Raw genomic sequence first — 11,941 nt, 5'->3', positions numbered from 1 at the left:
AGTGGATCCCACGGGCACCGTCTTGACCTACCTCCACCTCTATAAATACTCTAAAATCCCAAAAACCCTAGGGGAGTCGACAAAATACTTTTTCCGCCGCCGCAAGTTCCAAAACCATGAGATCCAACCTAGAGGCCTTTTCTGGCACTCTCCCGGAGGGGGCAATGATCACTGAGGGGTCCTGATACGTCTCCGTCGTATTTATAATTTTTGATTGTTTGATGCCAATATTATACAACTTTCACATACTTTAAAACATTTTATATGATTTATTGGACTAACCTATTGGTCCAGTGCCCAGTGCCAGTTCCTGTATGTTGCATGTTTTTTGTTTCACAGAATATCCATATCAAATGAAGTCCAAACGTGATAAAAATTTACGGAGAATTATTTTGGAATATTTGTGATTTTTGGGAGGTGGAATCAACGCAAACGGAGGCCCATGACTTCCACAACCCATCAGGGCGCACCGGGCACCCCTAGCATGCCCAGGTGTCTTGTGCCCTCCCCGTAAGTCAGTTGGGGCCCTTCTTCGGGCGCAAGAAAGATAATTTATGGAAAAAATCGTGTAAAAATTTCAACGCAATCGGAGTTATGGATCTCCGGGAATTTAAGAAACGGTGAAGGGCCAGAAAACAGGATTGCGAAACAGAAGAGAACAGAGAGGGAGATCCAATCTCGGAGGGTCTCCTGCCCCTCCGTCGCCATGGAGGCCATGTACTAGAGGGGGAACTCTCCTCCCATCTAGGGGGGCAAGGAAGAAGAAGAAGGAGGGGGGCTCTCCCCCCTCTCTCTCGGTGGCGCCGGAATGCCGCTGGAGCAATATCATATGACGGCGGTCTACTCCAACAACTCTGTCATCTTCACCAACAACTCCATCACCTTACCCCATCTATATTCAGCGGTCCACGGTCCCGCAACCCGCTGTACCCTCTACTTTAACATGGTGCTTTATGCTTCATATTATTATCCAATACTATGTTGCCATCCTATGATGTTTGTGTTTGAACACGTGGTACCCTACGCTAGCGCCAAATAAAATTTTTCTACCGCGCACCCAAGATCATACTGCTGGAAATAGATTACGAGACCGGGTTTACCACTAGATGCGCAGTCACCGCAGTGAAAGTAGAGTGGGTGATGCATGTAGTCGATCTCTCGGCCTGTCTCCTCCTTGCGTTGCCGATCTCCCACGAACAGCGAAGACCCGCGAACGGTGATCTCCCACGAACGACACCTCGCGGTTCCCTTGAACAGCCCGTCCAAGCACCGTAGATGCGATGCTCCCAAGGTATCCACACGTACAGGGAGCAGCATCGAGCGACGGACTGCTAGGTCCGGTCCCGCGACATGGGCGTGGGGAGTGGCGGTGGCTGTCCCGGGTGAGAAAAGATGAACCCTAAGTGATGCGCCCACTCCCCTTTATATAGACCTCTGAGGTGGGCTCAACACTTGAGCCCACTAGGAGTCCACATCCACTTTCCACTCGGATCCACTCCGAATGGGCTGCAGCCCCTTAAGCGTGAGACCCTATAGGTTCACGTACACATGGACACGACCAGAGTCGATAGTTGGTAGCGGCTCCTAGCAGAACGTGCCAACTCTGATGTGTGCGTAAAGTCATTTGACGAACCTCGACAATGTGTCATATGCAACATCCCTTTTGCCTCACGATATCTTTTGTCAAGCTCAAGGTGATTACTTGTCACCCTTGTGATAGCTCGACCTCTCTTCTCGAAACCATGATACAAATTCCTGAACTGGGTTAACACTTAACCCAAGTCGCATGGCCATACTTTCCGAATCTGATCACTCGAGAGGGCCCATAGAATATCTCTCCATATAGGAGGGGAAAATCCCATCTTGGTCAGCCATGTCTCGCGGCATGTCTGACGACTCACCCAAAAGCTACCTTTGTAACTACCTAGTTACAGAGTAGCGTTTGATAGACCCTAAGTGAGTCGATCCTCATCCCGAGAACAGGCGAGGACCTCGGGTCTAGGACATGGCATAAACATTGCACTTGAGACTAACAGATGACTATATCTCACTACGTCCCAAAGTGGGTCTGTCTGACTCGGTGATCTCCATCCCCGAGCTCATACTATTGGTTTAGCATCTCCATGCACATGACTTGTGAAACATAGTCATCTACCGAGTCGTATACTAGTCAAGGATATGTGTCCACATAACCTTATCAACTAGGGACCATTAGAACAATCATCATACTATATATAGTTCCACAAACAAGTCACATACTTATTGATACATATCATTGATGATGTTCAAGGAAAAAACAAAGGACTCATGAATACATATGGAAATATCATCACCACATGATTGCCTATAGGGCATATCTCCAACAATCCCCCACTTGCACTAGAGTCAATCATTTAGGCATCGTATGCCCATGGAGCTCATGTGCACCTCATGCTTCGGCCGTGGGAGAGGCTTCATCAATGGATCAGCAACATTTGCATCCGTGTGTACCTTGCATATGTTTACATCACCTCTTTCGACAATGTCGCGAATAAGGTTAAAATGCCTGAGTAGGTGGTGGGTTTTATGATGGTTCCGTGGTTCCTTGACTTGCGCGATGGCACCACTATTATCACAGTAGAGCTGCAATGGCTTGGACGCGCTCTCAACCACACCAAGATCAGAAATAAAATTCTTCACCCAAACACCTTCTTTTGCAGCTTTAGAAGCCGCAATGTACTCGGCCTCTGTTGTAGAATTAGCTACCGTATCTTGCTTGGAGCTCCTCCAGCTCACTAGTCCTCCATTCAGAATGAACACAAACCCAAATTGCGATCGACTATCATCCCTATTTGTTTTGGAAACTAGCATCGGTGTAACTCTTTACAACAAGCTCATCCTCACCTCCATAAACCAGGAACATATCCTTAGTCCTTTTCAAGTACTTAAAGGATATTCTTAACCGCTGTCCAGTGACTCTCAACTGGATCAACCTGGTATCTACCCACCACACTAAGAGCAAAGCTAACATCAGGACGAGTACATACCATAGCATACATGATGGACCCAACAACCAAAGCATACTGAATCCCATCCATGCTTCTTTGCTCATCAGGAGTCGAAGGACTCTGAGTCTTGCTTAGACTAATGCCATGTGACATGGGCAAGAAACCCTTCTTGGCATCTTGCATGTTGAGCCGCTTCAACACTATGCACTTTGGCTTAATCCAATAAGCCTCCTCGATCTATCCCTATAGATCTTGATTCTCAAAATGTAAGCTGCTTCTCCCAAGTCCTTCATCGAACAACTATTTTTCAATGAGTCCTTAACAGATTCAAGCATTTGAACATCATTTCCAATCAATAATATGTCATCCACATATAAGATCAGAAATGCGACTGAGCTCCCACTAACCTTTTTGAATACACAATGATCATAGTCGTTCTTGATGAAGCCAAACTCTTTGACCGCTTCATTAAAATGAATGTTTCAATTCCAAGATGGTTGCCTCAATCCATAAATGGATCTATGAAGCTTGCATACCATGCTAGACTTCTTCGGATTGACAAAACAATTGGGCTGTGTCATATACACATCCTCGGTTAAATGTCCATTAAGGAAAACTATTTTGACATCCATGCCATATCTCATAGTCAAAATATGCAGCTATAGCAAGAATGATCCGAATTGGTTTAGGCATTGCTACCGGTGAGTAAGTCTCATCGTAGTCAACTCCTTGAACTTGTCGATAACCTTTAGCGACAAGTTGAGCCTTATGGACTGTGACATGTCCGTCCATATCAGTTTTCTTCTTAAAGATCCACTTGCTCTCAATGGTTCGAACGCCATCTGGCAGATCAACCAAGTTTCAAACTTGATTATCATCCATGGACTTTAATTCAGATCTCATGGCTTCAAGCCATAAACCAGAATCAGGGCTCTCCATCGCTTCCGCATATGTAGTAGGATCGTTGTTCTCCAAGAACAACACATTGCAGTCATGCATATTGCGTAACCTTTCCGACCTCCATGGAAACGACGTCGACTCCACCATGGGTTCCCTGACTAATTCTGTTGTGACAGAATCACCTACCGGAACGTCCCCATGTGGTTCTCGAATTTCTTTGAGTCAGACCGTCCTCCCACTAGCCTTCCAATTGAGAAACTCTTTCTCTAGGAAAACTCCATGTCGAGTGACAAACACTTTGCCCTCTTCATAGTTGTAGAAGTAATATCCCAAGGCTTCCCTTTGATATCCCACGAATATGCACTTGTGAGATTTGGGTGTGAGCTTGTCCGACTAGAGTCACTTGATATATGCTTCACATCCCCAAACTTTCGGAAAAGACAAACTATGACTCTTCGCAGTCCATATCTCATATGGTGTCTTATATACGGACTTAGATGGTACCCTATTTAGTGTGAAAGCTGCAGTTTCTAGAGCGCATCCCCAAAATGACAAGGGTAAATCCGACTGACTCATCATTGATCGGACCATGTCCAACAGGGTCCGATTTCTCCGTTCCGACACACCATTTCTCTATGGCGTGCCCGGAGGAGTCAGCTGTGGTACTATTCCATGACTCTTCAGATTATCATCAAACTCCTAGCTCATATACTCACCGCCACGATCAGACCGTAGAAGTTTGATTCTCTTGCCGAGTTGATTTTCCACTTTGTTTTGAAACTCCTTGAACTTTTCAAAAGTTTCTAACTTTTGACTCATCAATTAGACATATCCATATCTACTCAAGTCGTCGGTAAAAGTTACGAAGTATTGGAAACCACCTCTGGTTGTCGTGCTCATTGGTCCACATACATCACTGTGTATAAGTTCCAACAGCTCAGATGCCCTCTCGCAACTCTTTGCAAAAGGAGTCTTAGTCATCTTGCCGAGTAGGCAAGACTCGCATGTATCGAATGATTCAAACTCAAACTAAGTTAGAATGCCATCATCATGGAGCTTCTTCATGCGCTTTTGACTAATGTCCCCTAGTCGATAATGCCAGATGTAAGTCAGATTTATCTCATTAGGCTTATGCCTCTTGACATTTATGTTATAGACTGACTCACCTTCAAGATCTAGGATAAATAACCCATTCACAACGGGTGCAAAGCCATGAAACATATTATTCAAGTAAATAGAACAACCATTGTCCTTAATACTGAATTCATAACCTTGTCTCATCAAAAATGAGGCAAAAATAATGTTTCAACTCAAAGCAGGAACATAATAACAATCAAGTTCCATTACAAATCCTAAAGGTAAATTAAGTTGCATAGTGCCGATGGCCAATGCAGCAACGCTTGCTTTATTCCCGACGCGTATGTCAACTTCTCCTCTTGCGACATTCCTAGTTCTGCTTAGCCCCTGCATCGAGTTGCATATGTGAACAACCAATTCGGTATCATATACCCAAGAGCTACTAGAAACATCAGCAAGATAAATGTCTATAACATATTGATGTCAACTACGCAACTTTATTCTTGTAGACACGTGTTGGGCCTCCAAGCGCAGAGTATTGTAGGACAGTAGCAATTTTCCCTCAAGTGGATGACCTAAGGTTTATCAATCCGTGAGAGGTGTAGGATGAAAATGGTCTCTCTCAAACGACCCTGCAACCAAATACAAGAAATCTCTTATGTCCCCAACACACCCAGTACAATGGCAAATTGTATAGGTGCACTAGTTTAGCGAAGAGATGGTGATAAAAGTGTAATATTGATGGCAGAAATATATTTTTATAATCTGAATAAATAAAAACAGCAAGGTAGCAAATAGTAACGGGCACAAAAACGGTCTTGCAATGCTTGAAAACAAGGCCTAGGGTCCGTACTTACGCTAGTGCAATTTCTCAACAGTGCTAACATAGTTGGATCACATGATTATCCCTCAAAGTGCAATAAAGAATCACTCCCGAGTTCCTATTAGCGGAGAACAAAAGATAGATATTGTTTGTAGGGTACGAGATCACCTCAAAGCTATTCTTTCCGTTCGATCTATTCAAGAGTTTGTACTAAAATAACACAAAGCTATTTTTCCGTTCGATCTATCCTAGAGTTCGTACTAGAATAACACCAAAGCAAATTCATATTCATAATACTCAATCCACACAAATAACTACAAAGAGACCCCAAAGTTTCTATCGGAGAAAAGATAATAAAAACGTGCATCTACCCCTATGCATAGATTACCCCAATGTCACCTCGGGAATCCGCAAGTTGAGTGCCATAACATATATCAAGTGAATCAATACGATACCCCAATTGTCACCTCAAGTATTCATACCACAAGACATACATCATGTGTTCTCATATCTGAATATTCAATCCGACCAAACAAAACTTCAAAGGGTAAAGACTCAATTCATCACAACAAGAGTATAGAGGGGAGAAACATCATATAATCCGACTATATTAACAAAGCCCATGATATAGATCACGAGAGAGAGAGATTAAACACATAGCTACTGGTACAAACCCTCAGCCCCGAGGGTGGACTACTCCCTCCTCATCGTGGTGGCCGCCGGGATGATGAAGATGGCCACCGGAGATGATTCTCCCCTCCGGCAGGGTGCGGGAACGGGTCTAGATTGGTTTTCGGTGGCTACAGAGCCTGGCGCCGGCGGAACTTCTGATCTAGGTTAACCCCGATGGGTTTCGGAATATTTGGGAATTTATAGTACAAAGAGGGGGTGCGGGAGGCCACCGAGGTGGGCACAACCCACCTGGGCGCGCCAGGGGGGCCTGGCGCGCCCTGGTGGGTTGTGCCCCCCTCGGGGCACCCCCCAGGTGCTGCTCTGGCCCAATGGATGTCTTCTAGCCCATAAAAAATACCCGAGGAGTTTCGTTGCATTTGGACTCCGTTTGATATTGATTTTTTGCGATGTAAAAAACAAGCAAAAAACAACCACTGGCACTGGGTCAATAGGTTAGTCCCAAAAAATGATATAAAGTTGCTATCAAATGATTGTAAAACATCCAAGAATGATAAAATAACAGCATGAATACTTCATAAATTATAGATACGTTGGAGACGTATCAGCATCCCCAAGCTTAATTCATACTCGTCCTCGAGTAGGTAAATGATAAAAAAAATAATTTATGAAGTGTGAATGCTAGCAAAGTGCATAAGTTTGATCAATGATAATTTCAATCACTTTTCCTAGCATCATGACAACAATTCTTTCTTATAAAACTTCTCATGTTATAGTAGCAACCAATTCACATGTTAAGGTTCAAACAATGAACTCTCTTGAAACTCAACAGCCTATGTTCTTAGTCACCAAGAAATTGCAATTCAACTTATTCACATACTCAACCATCATATAATCTTCTATGGTTGCTAACACTCACTGCATACACATGAGCAAAACGTTTCAACCGAACACATAGAAAGATAGGGGTTTATTGTTTTGCCTCCCAACGTATTCACCTGAAGGGTGAAGTCAACAATAATAACTCATGCTACCCATATTCAACTGGACATATGTGCCTAGATCTTTCCTCAGCACATGATGCTTGCCAAAAGAGAAAAATAAAAAGGAATAGAGAGAATAACTTTGACTCTTTGCATAAAAATAAATACTGAAAATTAAAAGATAGCCCCTTCGCAGAGGGAAGCAGAGGTTGCCATGCGCTTATTTGTTTGTATACTCAATCCCTTAGTGCAAAAGAACGTCACATTATATTGCCCCTTATGATAGCAACCTTTATTATGGAGTCCGTCGCTTTTATTGCTTTGCCATCACAAGTTCGTACAACGCTCAACTTTCTCTTACACTAAATGATCTAACACTTTTAGAAGCAATTTTTATTGCCTTATTGCACCGATGACAACTTACTTGAAGCATCTTGCTCAATCCTTAGGTCGGTATGGTGGACTCTTGAAAATAAGATTTGGGTTTAAGGATGTTTGGATGCACAAGTAGTATCTCTACTTAGTGCGGAATTTTTGGCTAGCAAAGATGGGGGGCAAGCACCACATGTTGAAGGATCTATGACAATATGACTTCTATGTGAATATGAGCAAACATAAATCATTATGTTGTCTTCCTTGTCCAACGTCAACAATTTTTGGCATATAATATTTTGATGGGGGCTCACAATCACAAAAGATTTCCATGATAGTGTATTTGCATGTGAAAGTTCTCTTCCTTATACTAATTATTTGTGAATTGCTTGTATGACCAATATTGCGATTGTCAAGCCTCAAAAGATTTCAGTTTCTAAACCCAATGTGAAGCTACCACTAGGCATGATATGATTTAAACTTCATGACATTTAATTTATTCAACAATTTACTCATAGGATATAAGTGAAGCACAAGAGTAGATGACAAACTACTCCAAAAAGATATAAGTGAAGATCAAATGAGTAGTTAAGTAAATAGATAGCTATGTGTGGACTCTCTCTTATTTAAAACTTTCAGATCTAAGTATTTTATTAAAACAGCAAGCAAGATGAAAATAAAATGACATTTCAAGGATAGTACAACTCATGTGAAGAAGCAAAAACTTAGGCTCAACCGAGACTAACTGATAATTGTTGATGAAGAAAGGTGGGATGCCTACTGGGGCATCCCCAAGCTTAGATGCTTGAGACTTCTTGAAATATTATCTTGGGATGCCTTGGGCATCCCCAAGCTTGAGCTTTTGTGTCTCCTTAATTCTTCTCGTATCACGGTTTCCCTAAATCTCAAAAGCTTCATCCACACAAAACTCAGCAAGAACTCGTGAGATAAGTTAGTATAAACTAATGCAAAAACCTTATCAATCTCTACTGTAGAAAATCACTAAAATTATTATTCAACATTGCATACTAAATGCCTCAGCGTATTTAATACTCCTATCCTCAAATAGTATCATTAAACAAGCAAACATATGCAAACAATGCAAACATAACAGCAATCTGCCAAAACAGTACAGTCTGTAAAGAATGCAAGAGTATCAATATTTATTCAACTCCAAACATTATGAAATTCTACCACACTATAGAAAATTTATCATAGCTTATTATGCAAAAAGTTTCAACATTTTATCACATTCTAACTTTCCTCGGGAGTTTTTGCAACATCGATAAACTTTCTGTTTTCAAACAGCAACATGTATACTTGCAAGATAAGCATGGCAAAGGCTATCAATGCCACTTTTATTGAAATAAAAGATGCAAAACATTATTCTAAATAACAGCAAGCAGATTCCAACAAAATAAATTGATGCTCCAAGTAAAACTCATATCATGTGACGAACAAAAATATAGCTCCAAGTAAGGTTACCGATAATGTTGGAGACGAAAGAGGGGATGCCTTCCGGGGCATCCCCAAGCTTAGTTGCTTGGATCTTCCTTGAATGTTACCTTGGGGTGACTTGGGCATCCCCAAGTTTAGGGTCTTATCACTCCTTATTCTCCTCATATCGACATCTCACCCAAAACTTGAAAACTTCAATCACACAAAACTTAACGGAACTTTGTGAGATAGGTTAGTATGATAAAGAGCAAACCATTTCACTTTTGGTACTGTCAAATACAAGATTCATAATTGTTCTCACACAATGTATACTGTAGCATATCATTTCCACAATTTATATTGAGCAATATAAGCCATAGAAACTAGAAAGCAAGCAAACTATGCATTGAAAACAGAATCTGTCAAAAACAGAACAGTCTGTAATGATCTGGATAATTACCATACTTATGCTACTCCAAAAATTATGAAAAACCTGTGACCACGTGAGCAATTTGTATATTGAACTTCTGCAAAAAGAATAAACTCAATAGCACTCTTCTATTAAAATTAGACCTAATTTTGTGAGCGCAAAAGTTTCTGTTTTTCAGCAAGATCAAATCAACTATCACCCAACATGATCCCAAAGGCTTTACTTGGCACTTTATTGAAACAGAAGCAATAAACATGATCAATACAGTAGCATAATCATGTGAACACACAAAAACAGTAAGTAAAAATGTTGGGTTGTCTCCCAACAAGCGCTTTTCTTTAATGCCTTTTAGCTAGGCATGATGAGTTCAATGATGCTCGCATAAAAGTAAAGAATTGAAACATAAAGAGAGCATCATGAAGCATATGACTAGCACATTTAAACCTAACCCACTTCCTATGCATAGGGATTTTGTGAGCAAACAATTTATGGGAGCAAGAATCAACTAGCATAGGAAGGCAAAACAAGCATAACTTCAAAACTTTCAACACATAGAGAGGGAACTTGATATTATTGCAATTCCTACAAGCATAAGTTCCTCCCTCATAATAATTTTCAGTTGCATCATGAATGAACTCAACAATATAGCTATCACATAGAGCATTCTTTTCATGATCCACAAGCATAGAAAATTTATTACCCTCCACACAAGCAAATTTATTCTCATGAATAATAGTGGGAGCAAACTCAACAAAATAACTATCATGTGATTGGAAATTAAAATCATGATGAAAAGTTTCATGGTTATAATTATGCAATATAGCATACATGTCATCACCATAATCATCATATATAGGAACTTTGTTGTCATAATCAATTGCAACCTCCTCCGAAATAGTGGACTCATCATTAAATAAAGTCACGAACTCTCCAAATCCACTTTCATCAATATAATAATCACAAATAAAAGGCATGCAATCATCATAATAAATTTTCTCATCAAAACTTGGGAGATTAAAAATATCATATTCATGAAATATAGCATCCCCAAGCTTATGGCTTTGCATATCATTAGCATCATGGATATTCAAAAAATTAATACTAACAACATTGCAATCATGCTCATCATTTAAATATTTTGTGCCAAACATTTTATTGACTTCTTCTTCTAACAATTGAGCACAATTTTCCGAACCATCATTTTCAAGAAAGATATTGTAAAGATGATCAATAATATGATGGAACCTCAATTCCATTTTTTGTAGTTTTCTTTTTATAAACCAAACTAGTGATAAAACAATAAACTAAAAGATTCAATTGGAAGATCTAAAGATATACCTTCATGCACTCACCTCCCCGACAACAGCGCCAGAAAAGAGCTTGATGTATACTACGCAAGTTTATTCTTGTAGACACGTGTTGGGCCTCCAAGCGCAGAGTTTTGTAGGACAGTAGCAATTTTCCCTCAAGTGGATGACCTAAGGTTTATCAATCCGTGAGAGGTGTAGGATGAAGATGGTCTCTCTCAAATGACCCTGCAACCAAATACAAGAAATATCTTGTGTCCCCAACACACCCAATACAATGGCAAATTGTATAGGTGCACTAGCTCGGCGAAGAGATGGTGATAAAAGTGTAATATTGATGGTAGAAATATATTTTTATAATCTGAATAAATAAAAACAGCAAGGTAGAAAATAGTAAACGGGCACAAAAACGGTCTTGCAATGCTTGAAAACAAGGCCTAGGGTCCGTACTTTCGCTAGTGCAATTTCTCAACAGTGCTAACATAGTTGGATCATATGATTATCCCTCAAAGTGCAATAAGGAATCACTCGCGAGTTCCTATTAGCGGAGAACAAAAGATAGATATTGTTTGTAGGGTACGAGACCACCTCAAAGCTATTCTTTCCGTTCGATCTATTCAAGAGATTGTACTATAATAACACAAAGCTATTTTTTCCGTTCGTTCTATCCTAGAGTTCGTACTAGAATAACACCAAAGCAAATTCATATTCATAATACTCAATCCACACAAAGAACTACAAAGAGACCCCAAAGTTTCTATCGGAGAAAAGATAATAAAAACATGCATCAACCCCTACGCATAGATTACCCCAACATCACCTCGGGAATCCGCAAGTTGAGTGCCATAACATATATCAAGTGAATCAATACGATACCCCAATTGTCACCTCAAGTATTCATACCGCAAGACATACATCATGTGTTCTCATCTCTGAATATTCAATCCGACAAAACAAAACTTGAAAGGGTAAAGACTCAATTCATCACAACAAGA

The sequence above is a fragment of the Triticum aestivum genome, chromosome 1D (assembly GCF_018294505.1).
Source record: "Triticum aestivum cultivar Chinese Spring chromosome 1D, IWGSC CS RefSeq v2.1, whole genome shotgun sequence".
Taxonomy (NCBI): Eukaryota; Viridiplantae; Streptophyta; class Magnoliopsida; order Poales; family Poaceae; genus Triticum; species Triticum aestivum.
Note: the sequence above shows the minus strand (reverse complement) of the source record.